General features: G+C 42.1%; 1 protein-coding gene across 4 annotated transcripts in view; it reads left to right on the forward strand.

Moving 5' to 3' along the window:
- Positions 1-4,072: 4,072 nt before the first annotated feature.
- Positions 4,073-22,097, forward strand: part of SGK3 (serum/glucocorticoid regulated kinase family member 3) — a 55,537-nt gene continuing 37,512 nt past the window's right edge. For 2 of the 4 annotated variants that reach the window (XM_062489401.1, XM_062489436.1), the window contains exon 1: positions 20,277-20,476. The gene's annotated coding sequence lies outside the window, so the exon portion shown is untranslated. Of the gene's footprint in view, positions 4,189-8,961; positions 9,100-20,276; positions 20,477-22,097 lie in introns of those variants that run through there. The other 2 variants (XM_062489428.1, XM_062489410.1) reach the window with 2 other exon arrangements.

Consider the following 22,097-nt stretch of genomic DNA (forward strand, 5'->3'; position numbering starts at 1 on the left):
ATGGAGCAGACATGAGGAAACAAATGAGGCACATCTATTACCTTTGTTTGCTCAGCAGCCAGCCTGAGACTGAACTTTTGAAGATTTTCTAAGTTTAGTGCTTCCTAGTACCGAGGACAATGCAATAGGGATTTGAGGGTGTACTTGTGTCCTCACAGTAGAATACCAGAGCAAGAGGAAAACACCATTATTCTGGGAAAACTAAGAAGATAGAAGAAAAGGCTGGCTGTAGTGGCAAGTCACTTTTTCCCTTTTTTTTTTTTTTTTTTTTGTGGGGGAGGCTTTTACCATAGGTGAACTCTGCTTACATTGAAGTGGAGATGGTTAAGATTCTCTTTGATATTTAGGTTTTCTGCTGTGTCTGTAGAGGAGTGCAGTAGCCTGACTAGCAACAGAGAAGTCTCTGGTGGAGAGAAATAAGCTTGTAAAGAGCATGAACTTGCAGTTGCTCAGGAACTCCACCACGGCTGCATCTGCACATTGTGGTCTAGACTGGAAACTTTTCCCCAGGCTGTCAACATGGCAACCCATCACCTGCAAGAGGACCATGTCTTTCTCAAGCTGCCTAGTTTGTGCCAAAGTGTACGTGAAGCAGGGAAAAAAATGAGTAATATCAGGTCAAAGAAGGATTTGTAGTGTTTTTACAGACACATGCACACAAATAGAACTAGAAGAGACTTCCAGCACTTCAGACCCCTCAACTGATAAAATATGCTATTTACAGCTGACCTTTTGTGTTCCTTTGTGATAGCTCTGTGTTCTTTTAAGTGGCAGGAAAACTAGAAAGAGTTTCTTGTAATTGTTAGTTAACTGAAGTTGATTTCACTTAAGATGAGAGCTTTTTAAATTTTTAAATTTCTGATAAGGAATAAACAATACAAGTATACCTTGATAGAGCTTTGGAAATAGGAATTCTGTAGGCACTTTATGCAGTGTGTAAGAAGCTCAAGTATGTTGACATGATACATCAGGTTATAGGCTACTTTGGGGTGGAACAGATTTTTCTTTCTACGGAAAAAGAAAGAACATTTTTTGTTCTTAATTTTGTTCTGGTATGTGAGAAGACCTTTCAAAACTTTTTCCTCATTCAGGTTCTTTGGGAGAGAAGGGAAAGGAGGGAATGGTTACATCTATTATTCAGTCCTGTCTCTGCCAGTTTAATCCAATGCAGAAATAGGGTTCTGATACTGACAGATTAATTCCTGAAAATCTAGGCCTTACAGAAAATGTTTAGTTGTGTTAATCAAACCCTTTCTCCCAAATGATAATATAGCTAGAATCACTCATCACTTTTTAGCATTACTTCTGCATAACAGGGGTGGGTCTCCTGAATGGGTCAAACTGCATAACCTTTTTGTCTGGAGATCTGCCTTTTGGAAGTTGTTCTGAAAATAGTTTTCTGTGTGACTGTATTCTAAACAACTACACATGCAAGATGGATCAAGGACACCCATGTGTGCATAACATTAAATGTGTGCAAGCCTTATGAGAAACATAAGGTTACAATGATCACAGAAACACAGAATAATAGAATAGTTCAGTTTGGAAGTGACCTCCTCTAAAGGCCATCTAGTGAACCTGCCTGCAATGAGCAAGGACATCTTCAGCTCCATCAGATTGCTTAAAGCCCCATCCAGCCAGAACTTGAATGTTTTTACAGATGGAGAATCTACCACTCACAGACAGACAGCCTGTTCCAGTGTTTCACCACCTGCACTATAAAATTTATCTTCCTTATATCTAATGTAAGCCTACCCTCTGTTAGTTTAAAGCCATTATCCCCTGTCCTATCCCTTTCTGTCCTTGTAAAAAGTCCCTCTTCAGGTCCCTCTTAGGCCCCCTTTAGGTACTGGAAGGTGCTATAAGGTCTCCCCAGAGTCTTCACTTCTCCAGGTTGAACAACTCCATCTCTAATTGTTATATCTCAGCCTGTCTTCATAGGAGAGGTGCTCTAGCCCTCTGAGCGTCTTTAAGGACCTCCTTTTTCTGGACAAAGACATGTTGCAACAGGTCCATGTATTTCCTGTGTTGGGGATGCCAGAGCTGGATGCATCACTCCAGGTGGGATTTCATTAGAGCAAAGAAGGGGTCAGAATCCTCTCTCTCAACCTGCTGGCCACAATGCTTTTGATGCAGCCCAGGATACAGTCAGCTTTCTGTCAAGAACATATTGCTGGGTCACATCCAGCTTTTCATCTACCCCAAGCCCTTTTCCACAGGTGTGCTCTCCATCATTCATCCACCAACTTGCATTGGTACCAGGTTGCCCCAGGTATAGTGTCTTGCACTTGGCCTTGTTGAGCCTCATGAGGTTCCCATGGGCCTACTTCTGGAGCATGGCCAGATCCACCTGGATGGCATCCTGTCCTTTAGGCCTGTCAGCAGCACCACTTGGCGTGGTGTCATCTGCAAATTTGCTGCAACTGCAATCAATCCCTTTGTCTATGTCACTGGTGAAGACATTGAAGAGCATTGGTCTCAGTATGGATCCTTAAGGGACATCATTTGCCCTGGTCCTCACCTGGACATTGAGCCATCGACCACCACCTTCAGGATGCAATGAATTTTAGGTGCAGTCAGGTGACTGGGTATAATGATGGGTTAAAACAGTATTCCCACTAAAATATGTTAGCAAAAATCCCCAAATGAAGAGAGGAAGTTTGCGTGAAAACATAACCATCTTGGCAAGAACTGCTTATACCTACCTTTCCTCACAGATGTGGCTTTTAGCTGTACGTTTTTGTCTTGCTCATTTGCTTAAATAAAAGCTGGGAAAGAAGGAACCATCCAAACTGTATTGAAGGGATGTTGTAATTTAGGGATCATTCTTTTAAAATGTACTATGACAACAGATTAACTATACCAGACCATCATATTGAGCTCATTCTCTGTGATTCACTTCTGCCCATACTATAGCCTCTGTCTTCTTTCCAGCATCTCAGGATGCAAGAGCTGTTGCTGTCCTCAGGAGTCTCTTCTCTTCCTCTTATTACCATCAAAAAAATTCACCTGTGCCCTGGATGTGCTTAGAAAAAACTCCCTCATCTCCCATCCTCTCACTGAGGCCTTCCTGGAAATTTTCATCATTTTGTGAAGTATCCAAGCTGGTACCATCTCCTAAGGTGTCCCATGTGGGGACCTCAGTTTGCCATACCCAGAACCATGAATCTGATAGAAGCGTGATAGAAGCGTTTCGAGGCTGGATTGCACAAATTCCGGGTGAGGTGAATTTTGCTGTGCTGCGTCCTGTGGTAATTTGTGGAGACGAAAGTGTGCCAGGAAGCATGGAAAAGCAGCCAAGAGAGAGATAACAAATGTTGGTTGAGAGAAACTGGTAACAATTTTTACATCCTGCTGTGAGAAATGAGCACTGAAGGTGATTATTGAGAAAAAAAGGCAAAATAATGCCTACAGGACAGAATGGGAAGAATGCTTCTGTACTCTCGTTGACGTCTCCGATGTCCCTCTTCTCCATCCAGCCCGACTGATCTACTTTTGCTGCCCAGGCGGATAAAATATCGGCATCGAAAACCACCGTCGCTTTCCGTGCCGGGGTGCGAGAGCCGTGCGGCGGACGGAGCGGGCCGGCCCTGGGCAGGCTCGGTGTATGTCCCGCTGGGGCACAGTCCCTGCCAGCGGCCAGGCAGTACGGCTAGCTCTCGGAAGCCGCTCCCGAGGCGCAGCCTGCTCGCCCGCTGGATGCCGCATGTGGGGAGAGCGGCGTGGCCCTGGATTATCTGCCGGGTCCGCGGGGGCATGGCGGTAATCCGCCCTCGGATCGCACATCCCGCGCCAAGCCGGCAGCCGCAGGCTCTGCGGTCCCTCGGGCAGCTGCAGCCGCGGGGCCCCGAGCGGGAGCGGGGCCGGCTGCGCGTCCCGGCCTGACCCCGGCTGCCGCCGCCCGGGGGGGCTGGTCGGGGCGGGCGGGCGGTGGGGGCGGCACCGACAGCGGAACCGACAGCGGCACCGAGAGCGACAGCAGCCCCGCCTGCGCCGGCGGGGAGCGGCGGTGGCCCGTGGCCGCCCCGGGGTGGGCGCAGCCCCGTGAGGGGAGCCCGTCATTCCGCGGCCGCGGCGGGAGGAGCGCGGCTGACGCGGCAGGGAGGAGGAAGCGGCAACTCGAGCGGGCGGGCGGACGGACGGACGGACGGACATCGCCCCGGCCGGCGGAGGGACAGAGGGAGGCAGGTACGGCGGGTGCAGCCGTCCAGGGGTCCGTGCCCCCTCCCACGGGCGGGCTGGAGAGGGCCCGTCCGGAGCCGCGGGGCCTCGGGACTCAGCCGGGGACACGGGACTCAGCCGGGGACTCGGGACTCGGGGACGTTTCGCTTCCCTTTTGTTGCAGCCCGAAAACGCCTGCGTGCTTTGCCGGCGTTCCTGAGGAGCGTGTTCGGTGCGGCCCTGGCCAGGCTCCTGCGGAGGGGCCGGGGCTGAAAGTGTTCCTGAAAGTGTTCCCGCAGGAAAGCGCTGCTCCGCGTGGGCGTGCGGCTCCAGCGCCCGGGATCCGCTTACGGACAGGGGGCAAAGTGCTCGCAGGAGAATAAACAAAAAAACATGGAGAAACTTCTGCTCCCCCCTCCCCTGCCGCTATAATTTTAGATATTATATTTGCAAAGAAGTTTTTAAAGTAATTTAGTGTTTTGCATTCTCCTCTCTTTTTTTTTCCTTTTTTTTTCTTCTTTTTTTTTTTTCTTTACTGGCTCCTGCTAGTGCCCTTGCCCTAATGTTTTTGCTGCCTGTATGTGTAGTTTTACGTACTGTGCTTTATTTTGCATGGCTGGCTCGGTGTGGGAGGGTTTGCTTTCTGGGTTGCAATTACGGACACCACCAAACTCCATTTCAGCTCCACTACTTAACTCCATAAAGACAGTAGCGCTGTGCTGGAATCAGACATTTAAGAGGTGAAGAATGGCTGGGCGTTTAAATTTAGAGCAGGTGAAAGAGCCTTTTTCCAGAGTCCTTTACCTCTGTCCCAGCAGGATGAGGAGACCCTGGCTTGCTTTGCTTTGTGCCTTGCAGAGGCAAAGCAGTGAACGTGGTTTGGATCTGCAGTTCCTCTTTCTGGTGGTCTCTTTGCCAGAGAGGCAAGGGTTGGAATTGTTTCTTTACCTTCAGCATAAGAGAAGGTTGGAGGCAGGGAGGGAATTAAAATAATGCTTCCTCCTCCTGTGCAGAAGAAGTTGCAAAATATTGGTGCTTCCTGCACAGGTCTTTTATGGGAAGGTAAAATTCTGACACAGACTTGAGGGATTTGAATTAAGGAGAGAAGTATGAGCTTGAAAGAGTATCCAGTAACATTCACCTGCATGGCTTTGTTACTTGCAGGAAGTCTGCCCCACTGCTTTTGTGAGCACTGGTCAGAACTCCTTGGCTTCCCCTTGCTGAGACTTACGTGCTCCTGCAAAACTTTTTTTTTTTTTTAATTTGAATTCTGTCAGGCTCTTTCCCTTAATTTTTGAGATTGTATGAAGAGCAGAAATATGCACTAGCTGGCAGCAAAATCCAGTTAATGATCTTTGCATTTCTCTCCAGTAAGTGCTACAGCCTCTTTATTATGTGGTCTAAGCATTGAAACAGCATTGACATTTATACTGGACACTCAAAATAGATGTTGACAGCCCTTGCATTTAATTTCTTTCATGCTAATCTAATAAATTCAGTATCTATTGTAATCTTCAAAGAGGATTAAACATTTCCTGAGGGAGAGGAAAGTTATGCAGTCTGGTGAATACATGGGCTACATCCAGAGTGCTGCAAGACTTGTAATTCATTGGTTATGTTGTTCTGAGGGGATCTTCATCCTGATAATCAACAGCCCATAGGAGTTGTTGCTTTTTATTATCAGTGTGTACATTCTCATTCTCTAAGGACATCCTGACAAAGCTGGAAGTTCAAGTCTCACTGGACTTGAAGTCTTCAAAGGACTTATGGGGGGACAGTAGTGGTGATCCCTAGTCCACCCTGCTTGTAAAATAATGTATTGCAGGGAGCTAAATAGTTTTAAGATGTGAGCACTTTAAAAATCACTACTCTGTTCATTTTTTGACTTGTTTAAAGTCAATCCACAAGTAGGTGGATAATTTGACTGTAATGGCATGTGTTTAAAATAGTGATCGGTGGTTTTTAATATGCAGAATTGCTTCAGCCTAGCTAGCTGGAATATCTGCAAGCCTCCAAAGCTGACTTGACCCAGCAACAAAATGTTTCAGTAGGGTATGCTGAGGGCCAAAATAAAGTATATAAAGTAAAATCACTTAGGTATTAGCAAATAAACGATATGCAAAGCATCTCTTGTTTCTCTTGGGATCTAGGGTTTATAATGGAAATTATGTGTCAATCTAAAATGTCATGCGTGCTAATTGCAGGTTCGTGTTAATCATCACTGTATAAGAGGGTATGTCAAATCCTATTTTCCATCCCATCCATACAGGATAAGCTGCTAATAAGCTGTGATCCTTTAGCCACATCCACTCATCAGTTCTCTCCTGGGTTATCCTCCATATATCCCAGATCATTTTCCAGATGGTTTCAGTTTTATAATTTGCATGCAAGTAACTAGGGCTTTTTTGTCCCATGGCTACAAACCATTTCATACACAAATGCCCTGCATTTCTGCATGGAAATAGAGCTCAGATTACACTTATTTGCAGTTCCAAATTATGTTTTTGTTTTGGCTGTCTAAGTTGTCATTAAGAAGAATGTTATTTTGAAGGAATGTGTGCTTCCGAAAAGGAAAGTCACTGTTGGTTGGTTTTATGGCTTCATTTTTGGACATCCCCAAGTTGTTGAAGATTAATTCTGCTATGATTTTTTCTTTCAAAAGACCAAGGAACTAGTGTAAATAATGTATGTACATATATAGACTGAGCTGTAGTAAAGCAATATGTTGTTTTTATTTGAAGTTAGCTCTGTGAGTGTTTGTATTGAAGGATTCATTTTGTTCTAGTTTGAGTAGTATCCATATGCTAAAAAGTCCTACAAAGCAAACATACTTTCCAAAGTAGAACTGAAGGGCTTCCACGTGCTGCAAGAACATTTTAAAATATCTTAATCAGATTCCTGCTTGCATTCCTAATTCTCAAACAGAATTTATTCCCTCAAATCTTCCAAACCACCTAACACTGTGTCTGCCTGACTCTGAAAGCGTCTTAAACATATTGGATCTCCTTTGAGCAGAAAGTTCTTAAGCGCCTTATCTAGAGCTGCTGTAGTTGAGCATCAAAGCCCTTAGGAGATGAAGAAAGTAGGGCACCTGGCAAGCACATTGTAAACATGCACTGATGGCATTGGTTGTGTCTCGAAATGCAGTTGTCAGTTTCCTTTTGGGAACACTGCTGGAAGAGGAGCCAGTGCACACTTTTCTCTGGGAGCTGCTGGTGACAGGATCTGTCTATATAGCAGGCTGAACCTGGGCTCCTGCTCCTTGTGCCCCAGGCGTTCAAACCCATATCTCCTGTCACCTCTGCAGCTGTTGAACAGGCTGAAGGAGGCGAGCAGAAGGGCACACTTCGCTCCTTGTGTTCAGCCTGGGCCACCTCGTGGAAGATGAAGCAGGTTGCCCAAGGCCAGCGCTAGGGAGCACCAGAACCTTGACTCTGTCACAGCAGTTTGTGTCCTGCTGGGAGGAGGGCTGGGATCTGGTGGTTGCTTGCTGGTGATGATTACCAGAGGTGATAATTTCCATGACATCCCCTATGCTTCAAGAGAGGATCAACACTTGACTAATTTCTCTATGAGAGAACTGTGCTGAGGAGAACAGTCTCAGGGATCTGGAGCGGGTGGTGACAGCTGTTTGTAGTCCCAGTTTAGAAGTTCAAGCTTGCAAACTGAAGTGGGGAAAGTGCCCAGTGTTTCCTTCCAGAAAGCCCCATTTCCAGTGCAGGAATCTCCATCCTGGGCCACCACTTTCACACAACGTATCTGTGTGGCAATAGCTGTCACCCTGCCAGTTTTATATTATACGGGTTTTTAGGTGGTGTTTTATGTGTTCTGTACCACAGATTTGTGTGTTTGTGTCCTGACCTATAACTCCATTCCCATGCCCAGTTCTGCATTAGGATTTTTTCTCCCTACTCTTCAGCAAAGGAAGAAGTAAGGTTGTACTTTCATCTGACCTTTTCACTCCAGTTTCTCAGGAACCCTGTGAGTATCATCTGAGAAGGAGAAGGAACTTCCTTATTCCCTCCTCTTCAAAATGCTTTGCTTTGCAACTGCAGTTTTTCTGTGGTTTAGAGCAGGAAAGTACCTGGGGGTTGGGGGAGTGTGGGTAGGCAAGACTGATGTCTAAATTTATTTCACAGCTCCTTTATTCAAAGAGATGTCACATCTTACTTCTTGGCAGTCTTGTTTGAAACTGTGAGGGCAACTGGCAAGCGGCTAGTGCTGAATGTCTTGCCAAATACTATTGCAAAATACTGCCAGTGCAGAAGTTGCATAGTTTACAGGCTGTTACGTTTCTCAGGGAGTAAACCAAAGGGTACCAACTTCTGCTTCTTTGCCTCTGATGAGAAGCAGGACTGAGGTATTTCCATTGCCTTGTGAGGCACCATCGTGCTGCTCTGCTGCTGCCGTCTCTTCCAGCCCTTGGGATTAGTTTTCCTTCAATGGTGCTTCTCCATCTCTTGCTTACTTGCTCATTGTTGTGAAATAACTGAGGAAACGGAACTATTTAAAAGATCTTCCTTATATTGTTAATTGCAAAATATTTTGGAACAGACATCAGACCAAGGAGAGCTTTGCCTCCAATCCTGGATTCAATGTTGCTAATGCAGCAGGTGCATCAGAATAGATTTGCTGTGCTCCATGGAGCAATACCCGATATCTGAGTGTTAATTGAAGAGCCTTGCAGCTAAAGTCAATCCCAGCTATTTATCAATATAATATAAGATGCAAAATCTGATATCTAAATATGTGCAAACTGCATGCTTTTCTATTTTTCAGGAACTATCTTGTTAGCTATTTCAGAGCTTTGCATCTGTGCTCAAATTGGTATTTTAATGAGAAAATGGGCACTTGTGAAGATTATTGTCCCATGGTGTTGTATATAATACTGCATTACAATGACATTTCTGGATTCAACTAGGAAGAAAAGCTGAATGGGTAAGTGCAGCTCATGGCTAAACATCTTAAATCATGTTCTCATTCTGGTTAGAAGGAACCTTGGAAGGCGGGGAGTTAACTTGCCAGCTTAAGTTAACTCCTCACCCTGAGTGTTCAGACAGGGCTGCTCAGGGCTGTGTTTGCCTGTGTTTTGAAAGACTCAGAGAGAGAGGCTACACAGCCCCCCTTGTTCTAGTGGTCTATTATCCTTGTGGGGATTTTCCTTCTCAGGCAATGTGCCAGCAAGTCTGTCTTGGTAACCTTCTCAAAGGTTTGGGAGGCTGCTGTGAGGTGCCCTTCAAGCCTCTTCTCAAGGCTAACTAAATAAGTCCAGTTGCTTCCAGCTCACCTAGAGAATGTGCTGCAGCCCATGACTGTCCGTGTTTTGGCCTCTTCCATACCCTATGTAATTCCTGCTTAAGTGGGAGAATGTTGGATGCATGTGTTGGGATGCAAGTGTACTTGGTCTGCATGACTCTGAACTACTGTATGTTTGTATTATAATAGTTTAGGTTTAGACATTTTTTTTGTTTGTAAATTCCTAGTGTTAGGTATTTATGAACTGGGATCACTATCAAACACTGAAATATGCTTTATACTAAGTTTAGTAAATAAGTAAGGACTGAGCATTCAGAAAATGAATACATTTACTCAGCCATGGTAGAATTTCCAGTTTGTGGTATGTGTTGTGCTTTAATGCTGGAAAAAGCATAGAAGAAGGACAGGAGGTAATTAAAGAAGAAAATAATTCCTGTACTCCCTTTGGATGGGACTTAACCATACCTTGCAAAAGCAAGATGCAGTAAGTCTACAAGTTTGAAATGCTGCCAAAAACTACAAAACAGAGAAAACTTAGGACAATTCAGAAATAAAAACTACCTGACAAAAATACCCAGACTGTCAAATGCCTTGAAGACAAGTGCATCAGAGAACTAGGAGACTCCTGCTTCCTTGCTGCCATAGTAGTGGTGCATCTTGAATATATTAAAGATACTGGGGGAAAGAAAAAAGCTATGTTTTCATAGAAAGGTAAGTGAAAAGAGAATGTAGCATTAAGAAGTATATAGCAATGTTTTATGAGAGGTAAGAAGTGAAACAGAAGGGGGTTATTTGGAGTCATTGTGGATGCTGATAGCCTAGAATCCAACTATCCAATTAGCCTCCTGGTGTTTTTTCTTTTTTCAAATACTAGGCCCTCATGTTTCATTCAAGCAATAAATGTAATGCTGTTAATTTAATCTTCCAGTACTCATGGTAAATATCTTGTAAATAACTAACTTGTTTTCATCAATTGCTCTTTAAAAGGGGTCATGGATTCTTCAGACTAGCATTGAAACTGTTAAGCAGCATTTTAATATCTAAATTTCACCCTCCCAAATCAGCCTTTGGTAGAAGAATATCTGTTGTCTTTGAAATTTTTGGGACTAACAATCTTTCCTGCCATCCTTTGGTTTTCAGAGCCGTGATAGAAAACAGATGGGGTTTCTCTGTCAGAGAACCCCAAAATTGTCCCTTAGTTGTGTCCCTTGAAAATACTGTGACACTTTGAGCAGTGATGGAAAACCAGACAGTTACTGTGCTCTGGTCAGAGATTGCATGCTACAAAATTTTCAGCTGTCTTGTTGTAAAGTGTTTGTATCAAGAAAAAACTGTGCTGTTTGCAATGAGGTTTTACATCTTGTCTGTGTGTCCACACACATTATATGTAACTCTAAAGGCATATGCCAGATAGATTGGTTTAACTTCACTTTTCTTCAGAATTTTTTGGAGGTTGGCTGCCTCTTTGGTGCTCTTTTCATGTTAACTAATAGGTTATGTGGTGGATGAATAGGATTCTTTATAGAATTATCTAAAACCAGGCACTGATTTATTTGAAAACAAAGGGTTTCTTTAGAGCAAAGTTTAAGCTGGCATTGCCATGAATCCTAGAATTATTCTACATTTAAATGAGAGAACAGTGATGCACTTGTATTTGGGCTTTGAACAGCACAGAGCTGTTGACCAGAGACTCAGAGACTGCTGAGCAAATCTGTTTAGGTTCCTTTGCTGAAGTTTCCAAGCCTACTCTTCTCTCCTTACAGATGATGAGAAGCCAAGCTAGAAAGACCCTATAAGTTGCATTGATCAGTTTGTTTGGAGGAAGGCAAGTTGTTTGCTTGTGTGTGATCAGAAAATGTATAAAATCCTGCTCTGTAGCAATCTGAACACATAGTTTTTCTCTGTTTTGCTTTGGGGTGTGTGGGGTCTAGAGCATAGCAGCTAAACAATACCTCACTTGTTTGTAAAAAACCTTGGAAGAAGGGGTGAAAAAGAAGAAAATATTTACAGTAGCTTTCTACCCAATTAAAATCAGAAGGCAGACTAAAAAGGAAGGAGTTCATCCACGGTCCAAGCCAATTAAAAGTAAATTTTGCTGCTTGGATGTTAATTTACACATCCAAGGCAATATAAATTTAAACTAGAAGCTTGACTTAACCTCACCAGTTCAGATGTACTTCAGATTTATGATTCATTTAGTTTTGGTCATAGCATCTGGGTGTTTAAGTACATTTAATGTGAATTGACATTAGAAATTCATAAACTGCCTTAAAACGTTAAATCTGTGGAGTATTTCACCAGAATGTGTAAATAATGCCTGTCTTGCAGACACAGCTCTGCAACATGAGCTGGCTCAGATCCTCAGTTAAGATATTCTTATGTTTTATGCCCTCAACCATTTATCCCCTTGTTTAATTATCTGGGAATAAAACTAGGTTTCTGTAGCTTCTCTCATGTGTTAAAAGGTATCTTGAATTTCTGTGCAAATACTTTTAATTGTACTTGTTGATATTAGTTGACATTGTTTGTGGGGTTTTACACATAAAACATGGATTTATAAAGAATTGAAATAGAGGTAGAAGCAGGAATCTCATAACACTTACAGGTTTTACTCAGAAATTAAAGTGCAAACTTGTCAATGCATGCAAAAGTCAGTTTACTGTTTTACATAGGAGCATCACTTGAAATTACCTGAAAGAAATTTTATGATCAACCACCTAGTCAAATCCTGGATAATTATTCAGGGAACCATGTAGGATGTGTGATGTGCACAGAGTAAGAAACAAAACAGTCCTTGAGAAGGAATCTGAAGGGGCTGAATATTTCAGAAGTTACAGAGCAGAAGGAACAGAGGACAGCCTTGCAGCTCAGAATCTAAACAGGGACACACACTGACATATGCACAATTTGACACTTCTTTAGGAAAAGAAAGTTCATGAAATGAAAATATGTTGATATTAGGAACTGGCAAGGAGAAACTGGAACAGTCTTTGTCTTGGTTATTGCTCTATGACTCTGCAGCTAGAAAAGATTGATGACTTGGGTGCTTGGCCCTTTGTTTTGGTTTTGCTGTTTTAATTTATGAGTCAGGGAGTCCCTAGACAAAGGTCTTCATTTAAAGAAAAGGAAGAAAGAAAAATAAGACAGGTTATTAGCAATGTTATTTTAAAGCAAATGCAGTTGCTAAGTTAAAATATTGTGATAGTTGTTCCGGTGTATTTACAGATCTACCAAAGATGTCCATGTGTCACATCAGATGTCGATTTAAATGGTCAATATGTTGTCTCAAATCAGTCAGTGCCTGGTGTCTAGACAGTGAATACTGCCACTCCAGTCATGCTTGTTGCTGCAAAGCATTTAGATCAATCTAACAGTGGAGGAAAGCAGTTAGGGCTAGAGTTAGGGTTAGGGTTGTTCTGGTCTGTAATGGCTGGTGTACCCTGCTTTGGTCTCTGCCACATGGATGCCATGGTTGGTCCCTGGATTCCTCTGGTTTGGCTTAAAATGAATCTCTGTTACAGTAATAGCTCAGTTCAGGGGCATGCTTCTGGAGTGCATCCCCTGTGGTTCACTCTGGTGGATGATCTTGGGGAACATGAGCTGGATTCCTTTCAGATGAAGTAAGACTGGAAGATGTTCTTCAGGAGTGCTGTTAGCACTGAACCAGGCCCAGGTGTCCTGCCCACAGCACTAGGCTAAAGCTGGGTTGAAGCACAATGCACAATCTGCCATGCCAACATGGGTCATGTGGGTGCTGCATCTTCAACATCAACTGTTTTCCTCTCTGTGGATATGCTTTTCTTGCACTGCAGTATTTGCTAAGGTAGGCATTGAAACAGAAACTGCAGCAAGAGTAGATCTGCGTATCTGGAGCCTGCCTTTTCTCTTGACTTCAGGTGTAGCCTCGTATGTCATTGCTCATGAAAATGTAACACGCCTCTGAAATTACTCTCCCTGCAAATGGCGGTCTCATTTTTCATCTTTGTTTTTCCCAGTTTGCTGCCTGTCACCTGACTTCCCTCAGTGCTTCTCTCTGTGTTTCTAAACCACGTTTTCTTCCCCACACTTCTGGTTGGCGACCATAGCATTCCCCAGCCATAAGGTCTCAGTCTCAAGTGGTCTCTGCCCCAAAGATGCAATCTGTGTTTTATGAAGAAGTGTTTGCTTCAGCTGTTTTTAAAGCTCCTTCCTGGTGAAATCTCTTCCATTGCTTCACTATCCTTCCAATATTTTTATCATGTTCTTTTCTCCCCTCCTCCAGTGCTTATTAACCTGAACCTTTTCTGTGCTCATTTTAAGCTCATTAGGACTTGTCCTGAAGAGACAATTCCCTTCTCTTTGAAGTAGTCTTCAAGGTAACAGCCATCCCTCAAGTGGTTTTCCCCCACCCCACACTAGCTTGTCCATCCCACTTCCCCATAAGTCACATTTTCTAGACCAGTTTTCATTCTTATTTCTGTTCCCTAGACCCACACACGTGGGACCACATCTTTCCTAGGTGTCCAGATACAGAGTGAAGTAGAAGGACTTCTTTGAGTTCAGAAGATTATGTGCAGGTTTTCCACTCTTGTTTTATATCTCACAGCAATATTTGTCTTAGAACAGCATTACATTTGTCTTTGTGACCTGCTGTAGTCCAAGGCTTTGTTTCCCATCCCATATTTCCATATTAGATGTTTCCTGTCTCGGGCAATATCTTGCATATAACCTGCTACATTTCACTTCATTCTTCCAGATCACTACTCTGTCCTGATGAGGGTTTATTTAACCTTTGTTCCTCACATCCAGAACTAATATTTATTCTTCCTGCATCTGTAGCCTGGTTGTTAAAATATCTCAAGGCAGCTTCAAAGCTTTTCTAAAGGGAAGGTGTGACATCTGTGATTTCTCTCTTACCTCTCTGGAAGGCTGTCAGAGGAAGTTAGCAAAGTGATTTAACAAATCTCTTTTGGCTGTTACTTAGGATTATCTTCCAGGTGCTGCTAATTGATCTGTTTTGGATTGTTTTCCCCAGAGATTTGAAGTTAAACTGACTCACTGGGTATTTAATATTCTTAACTTGTTTTTTGTTGTTTTGATTTGTTTACTTGTTTTTTTTTCCATTCTGCAGACATGCACATGCTTCCATTCACATTCTCTGTCTCTCTCCCATTCCTCCTGAAATCTTACCTGTCATTACTGTTATTTATTCCAGTCATTGCTTGCATTTGACCTCCTTAGTGAAGACTGATGTCCTAGATATGATAGTCTTCTGGGTGTCATCTCTCATCAGCTTTTCTATGTGTTGACTAGGGCCAGAAGGTTTTTCTTTCTCTTAAGCTATAGACATATTGATAATAAGGTTTTCTTTTTGTTGCTAGTATCTTTTTTTTTTGCATTATAAGTCTACCTTAACCATGCTGATTCTTATAACTATGCACTTCTGCAGAATTTATGTTTATTGGTAGAAATTTGACTATGTTTTCACATTCTGTGTCTGTCTTGACAAATAAATCTTGTCATACTTGTGTTTATTTTTATAGGGCACAAGCACAGATGATCCTGTTGTGTTGTTTTGTAGAGGAATTGCTGCTTCTTTCTTGTCTCCTCTCTTAGTGTCTCTCCTGTTCACATTCTCTTCGCTACATTCTTGGGCTTTCCATTTGTCTGGTAACAAATCTAAAGGGCCCTTGCCTTTTATTAAATGTAAAAAAACAATCTGATTTTGAAACAAAAGAAGTTTAAGTCTAAACTAAACTAAAGTGCTGTTAGTTCACAGGCCTTTGCTCCTTATACCATGTGACTGTAGAGATACCACAGGGTAGTAGATTCCCTGTTCAGGCTCTTGGGTTTTACTTCTAAATTGCTAGCTATTTGATATGTAGATTTGAGATATCAAGAAAATAACCCTGGTGCTGGTAGGTGGTTTTTAATGGCTTTGTTGTTGTTTAAATTGATTAGCCCTGTCAGTGCAAATGGCTTGTTCTTGCAAGGCTTCAGATCCTGCCGGCTGTCATTGTGCTTGTTGTCTGTCATTGTGCACAGTGACAATGGATCTACCGTAATGAGACACATCAATTTAAAACCTCAGGAGTGTGTATCCTTTCAGATTTACTGAATAACAGAATGGTTTGGATGGGAAGGGACATGAAAGATCATCTAGTCTCCATTTCTGGTCTGTAACATCAGCCCATTCATGGGATGGTCCAGATTTTGTTTCACAAGTTGTTGACACTATACAAAGGTCAGATGCTAGATCCAGACTCTTCCAACCATGGATTTATTTCCTTGGCTCATTACAGCAATGGCAGCAGAACATTTTAACTGAACCACTCCATCAGAAGGAAGGGCTGCTTGATGTGGGTGACCTCAGCAATTAACTGAAATGCCTCCCCTTGTTGTTTTGAATGGGGGATGCTGTACTGCATTCCAGTCCCAAGAGACAGCTGAACCTTTGCACATTCACCCTCGGTGACACCAATGATGTTAAAGGCTTACCATTGACTTGCTTCACATCCAGGGTGAGTAAAAAAGGCACTCACCTTGCTGTGGGAAGACTGTCAGTTCAGGGCTTCCTCTGAATTAAAGTTGTGACATGTGCTGCCACACTTGGAAAAGAAAAGGATCTGGTTAAAATGTAAGACAAATTCCACAGTTTATGTGTTCAGAAGACACTAACCATTATTCTCTGGAATAATCTTTTGCTAGTATCTGATTTACTTACTTTCGTGGTAAATTTGTCCCCACCCCCCCAACATATATTTGGGGTTATTTGGTGGGTAGTTTCTTTCTTTACAAGAGAAATTCTCAGAATAATAATTATTATTTTAGTTATAATGTAAAGGAGTGCGAGTTTTGTATGTTTTCCTCTCTCCTTCCATGGGACATCCTTGCCATAAACCAGATTTGAACATGTGGTATGAGTTTAACTGTGCAGATTCATGTTATGGTTTAACCCCAGGTGGCAACTAGCCCCTTGCTCACTCCCTCTGTTCCTGGTGGGACGTGGGGGAGAATTGGAGAAAGGTAGAACCCATGGGTTGAGGTAAAAAAAGTTTAAGAATTGAAATAAAGTAAAATATAATAATAGGAAGCAGAATGAAAAAGGAGAAAATGGAAAGAGGAATAAAACCCAAGAGAAAGAAGTGATGGACAATACAATTGCTCACCATGCTCTGATGCCCAACCATCCCTGAGCAGGGATTGGTGGCTTCTGGCCAACTTCCCCAGTTTATAGCTGAGTATAATGTTCTAAGGTATGTATTATCCCTTTGGCCAGTTCAGGTCAGCTGTCCCAGCTGTGGTCCCTCCCAGTTTCTCTTGCACTGCTCAGTGGCAGAGGATGGGAATGTGAAAAGCCCTTGACTTAGGGTAAACACTGCTTAGCAACAACTAAAACATCAATGTGTTATCAACACTGTTCTCATACTGCATCCAAAACACAGTACTGTACCAACTAATAGAACAAAAATGAACTCTATCCGAGCTGAAACCAGGACAGTGCATGCAATAAAGTGTTTATGACAAACTTCATTTAGCAATTATGACTATAGGAATGCTGGAAATAGGAGTCAGCAGTAGCAACAGCCAGCTTCCCTACTGTTATTTTAAAAGCATCCTGATTACTTCTGCATTTCTCTTCTCAAAATTAGTCATCATTCCTGTAAGAGTGAGAAATAAACAGTGGTTGTATTTTCTGACTTTGGATGCGCTTCTAAATCAATCAGGGGAGGTAGATGGGTGAGGGATGAAAATATCCACAATTACCCCAGCTTTATTTTAACAGAGGTGTGTGGTGAGGACCCTTGGCTGGACACTGCCCGGCACCCCAGGCTCCCTAGGGAGGTGACCGCAGCAGCAGGCGGGTGTCCCTGAGGTTCTGGTGTGGCAACAGCTGCTTTCGGGAAGGCATAAATTGGAGAAAAACAAATTTTAAAAAAAAGAGCAGCGTAGGCCTGGGAGAACCATAGTTATATAAAAGTGAACAATGAAACATTATTTCTCAAGTGGGTATTTTGAAGGGCTGTTACCGCAACACTTTTTAAATAAATGAAAGGTACATTTGAATCGGAAGCAATTTGGTGTAGCAAACTGCTACTGACTCATCCCAGACCTGAGGGGAAACAGAGCTGCTGTGACATGGAGAGATTTTTTGAGTGCATGCATGGGATATGCTTCAGAGGATCCAAGAGTGAGAGGTATTACTACCCTCCTCCAACACTGCTCCTATTAGCATCCGCTGGCATGGTGCACATTCCAGTAAGGAGATCATCATCATCACCACTGCAATTGCATCCAAACACAGGTTGATTGTTGGTATCTTCTTGAATGTTATACAGATTCCACACATATCCCATATTTTAATACCAATGCAATTACAATGTATTTATCAAGAGCTTCAGTGCAGGAGATGTATGTCTTGAGTTCTCATGGCTTCGCAAAATCTTTTATCTTCTTTCTAGAACAATTTTTTTTTCTTTTATTCCAAGATTTATAAAAATATTTAATGAAGCAGGTTGACACAAAGGTTGCCATGTAATTAGAAAACTCTGATATTTTGCTCTTTTATGTTCTTGTGCACACTTGGAATTGTGCTGTCAACTGCAAAAACTGCTTTAATTTGTACAGCATTGTTGGAGAAAACTGTAGTTTGAATAAGACTTGCTCTTGATACATCCAAGAGTAGCTTGGATAGTGCAGGAACATTTTCTTGTTAAACATCTGAATAATTCAAACAATGACATCAAGAAAATACCGTGTCTTTTAAATAATCTGGTTCTTACTGTCCCTTTAAAAATGGCTGTATGTACATCAAAGCTAAATGTCAATAGATAAAATTTTGTGATAAATTCTCCTCCCTAGTAGTCATGTTCCATGCTGTAACCTACAATATCTTGCCTCATTCCTTGTGGTCCCTACCCTGCAACACCACACCTAACACCAAAATATTATTGACTTCAAATATGAAATACTGCCACGTTCCTTTTTAAAGCTGCATAATCTAACAGTGGCCTTGAATTAGTGTTGAAATTAGATGGATTAGTTTAATTGTTGCTTATACTCCATACTTAGATTTACAATATTCCATTAACTGACTTCTGCTAGATCGCTATATTATAAAAAAGAAACATAAGTTAAAGAAAAAATTAGTTTGGTGGAGTCCAGAAGTTGATCATCTGTACCTGCTTCTTGTACTGGTTTTACCTGGTATAAGAGGATCATATGCATCTTTATGTAAAATATTGCTGATGTATCTTTATATATATCCTTTCTGAAACTCACTTGAAAGTTCAGACCCACATGTACCCTCCAAACACCATAGTTCCCAGGACAGAAAATGTGAGAATGAAAATATTCTTAGAGAACAAAGATCAGACTCTCTGCGAGTAGATGAATGTACATCTTCTCTGTGGGTTAGGAATAGGGTTGGACATCTGGCAAACTTGGGAAATTACTTGATAAACAAGTAAGCAAAGTAAGGTCAGCAAATAACAAACTCTTGAAACATTTGTCATAAAACTGTATCCTTTCTGAATTATAAGATACATCTTCCTGCTTTGGTAGGTTGGGTTTTTTTTTTCTTTGTTACTACCTTTTTTCTGCTCTGAGTTGGTGGGTAACAGTGCTTTAGTGGAATGAATGTGTCTTTTGCCATAAACAGTTGGAAGTATTAATAGAATAGCAAAAACAAATCTGGCCTATCCTGTAGATCCTAGGCTGCCTTTAAAATGTTTTTATTTTGGAAAAAGCCTATGAGCCTTCTGTGGGGGGACATACACACCCCAAACCAAAGCCCTTGTTCAGTTTCTTTTGACTAGAATACCAGTAAATAGCTTGAAAATGCAAAAGGGGTCCTTGTGTTCTTGCTCATCTCTACAGTTTGAGGAAGAAGTCTTGACATTCTGTGTAGACCCCACCTACATAACATTGTGTGCCAGAGAACTTGTTTACCAAAGCATGTTTGTTCACCCCAGCCTGTATTTGCAATTCTAGTAGAACGTGCTGTAGCTGGGATTCAGGAGGCTGAAATAAGAAACATCCATACAGAATTACCGCTTAGAGATATTTTTTTTTCTTTTATGCTTAGCTTTGGTATACCTTCTTGCACAAATTACTCAGATCTCCTGGAAACTCAGAGACTTGACCTATTTTATAGCACTGCATTTATAAATGGAATTCCAAAGAGTGTTGAGAGCAAAATGCAGGTCATACAGTGCTGTCACTTAGGAGAGTTTTTGGCAATTTATATTTCATGGTCTGTATTTGATAACTTCAGCTTCACAGTGTTTACCAGTGCAGTAATTTATTACTGTGTTTTATGCATGTCTGCTGAAAGTAGTCCCAGAACATGTCAGCATGTACCAATAAGCTGTATATGTGACATGTCAAGCACATGTGTTGCTACATGCCTATAATGCAGCTGGGCATCTTTGTCCTTTTTGTTATTTATATATTCCATTTTGTTATCTGTGTATTCACCCTTGCAGGACTTGGTGGTAAGCCAGGTCCAATGTGCTTCTTTATTCCTTGTATTCTTGGAATCCATGTCTATCTTTTTTGCTTCCATGTGAGCAAGTGGAGGTGGCTTGAGGCAGTATCCACACTGCAGGTCTCTGACATAACTGATAACTAAGGTAAACTAGGTTATCAGGAATTCAGCATTCACACTGATCATCTTCTGGTGGCTGAACTAGTTCATGGAGGTTTCACTTGGGTACCTGCTCCAGACTGCACACTTGCAGTGAGTGAGGGCAAAAAGAGATACTCTGATAGCGGTGCTTCTCCTAAGGACACAGCTATGGTTGGATGATGTCTCCTCCTTGGTGGAACCCTGCCAGCTATTGGAGTGATAAGTGAAAGGGATGTAAACAGCAGGGTTTGGGTCAGACAGTTCATGTGCACTGAATTCACCATTCACTTTAAATGCCTTGCATGCTAAGTAATTTTTAGAAACTAATCATTGAAAAAAAAGTGAAACTAACCCAAGAAAAAGTGCTTCATACATGGTAACAATAATACATTTTGGTGTATGCATGAGGAAAGTAAAGATCTTGAGGAGTATGAAGCTGGGAAAATAGAGGTAAGTGTATTGAAATTGCAGATATGGTATTTCACTGCCTTATACTGCTGTTTTACTTTGATATTTCATTGTTCATTTTTGCTATTGGCAGAATGCTTTCTTGTGGACTAGTGTTCCTTTTTAGTATATGCTTCAGTTGATTTAAACCAGTTTTCTTCTGAGCTTCTGTGAAGAATTTCTTTGATGTGGTACTGCTGTCATTTTTCTGGTTCATGTTATACACACTCTGTGATGTTCATGAGATGATGCAATTTACTACCATTTTTCTATAGTTTTCCATCATTTTGATATGTGGTGTTTGCTATGCTAAGGGAGAGTCCATGTAGTGTTGTTGCAGATCGTGGTTTTGATATTCATTAACCTCTGTGCTCAGGACATTCTTCTTGCAATACATGGATCATCATCTTTGTGTCTGGAGTGCTGGAAAACTGGCAGTTCACTATGTCACTATGAATGAAGCCTCCTTTTAGTTGCCAGGTTCTTATGCTTTGTCAAAAGATAATACTGAATCTTTCAGCTGTGTTTAGGTGGCTTGTGGTAGTTTCTGGTGGGTTGGTTAGTTTGCTTGGGAGAAGTGGTTGAAGTATATGTTTGTAATGAATCAGTCTTTTAATTATTCATTTCATTCCTTCAAATTGAAAGACTGTCACCTGAAGACATTCTGTAGCTGATCTAGCCTACAAAAAGAAAGTAGGGAAAAAATCATTTCCTCTCCACAGCTCATGTAAAACTGAACCATTACTCAGACTCCTCTAATAAGCACAGGCATGCAACTGTGAAAATGAGTTAAATGAAATCTATTAATATGCATACATTCATTAAGTGTTACAAAACCAGCTTTGGTAAAGAACAGTTACCTGGTGATACTGTTGCATGTGCCTGCATTGTGAGCTTTAAATCTTGCCCAGCTGTCATTTCTTCCATAGTTTTAACTCTCAAGTTTTCAGCTAGCTCACTTTCCCACTGAATGTCTTCTCTTACTTGATGTTGTCCATGGTAGCCTGTGTTTTCTGGTCATCTCACGAGTCCAGGGAATCCAAGAGGACACTGTTTTCTCCAGTACACAAGTCTCGGGTGCCACACATTGCAGTGCTGCATGCCTGGTCCCAGCTGGCCCATGCCCAAGCCTCCTCTATTCCTAATCAGACAGTGGGGTGTGAACATAGCCCAGTTAGCTGCCAAACAAGAGGCTGGAAAGCAGCGTGAGAGTAACTCATAGAACAGGGCAGATGCATTTCTATCTGCATATGTTTATGGGGTCTTTGTGGCAGCCAGAATCCCTGGTGCTAGACAGTATTATCCCAGAGTTGCTGTGCCTGTGTCATTGTGAGGCCCATCCATTGCAGCCTGAGACCCTTCAGAAAGGTGGTGTCCTCAGACTGCTCAGTGCTGTGCAGGTGGGTACAACCTGCTGGGAGTTGGGTTCCCTGAATAAAATAATTGGCACATGCCATGTTAACTACAGTGGCCGTGAGTTGTTTCCTGAATGAAGTCTAAGTTCAGGGCTCAATGGGCTAAAGGCTAACAATAATTATTTAAAAGATTGCTTCATATCTATTACTGTATCATGTTTGGGGGGGGTTTAAATAGATGCATTTGGTTTAACTGGAGTTAACAGTTG

Source organism: Cinclus cinclus, chromosome 1 (genome assembly GCF_963662255.1).
Source record: "Cinclus cinclus chromosome 1, bCinCin1.1, whole genome shotgun sequence".
NCBI lineage: Eukaryota > Metazoa > Chordata > Aves > Passeriformes > Cinclidae > Cinclus > Cinclus cinclus.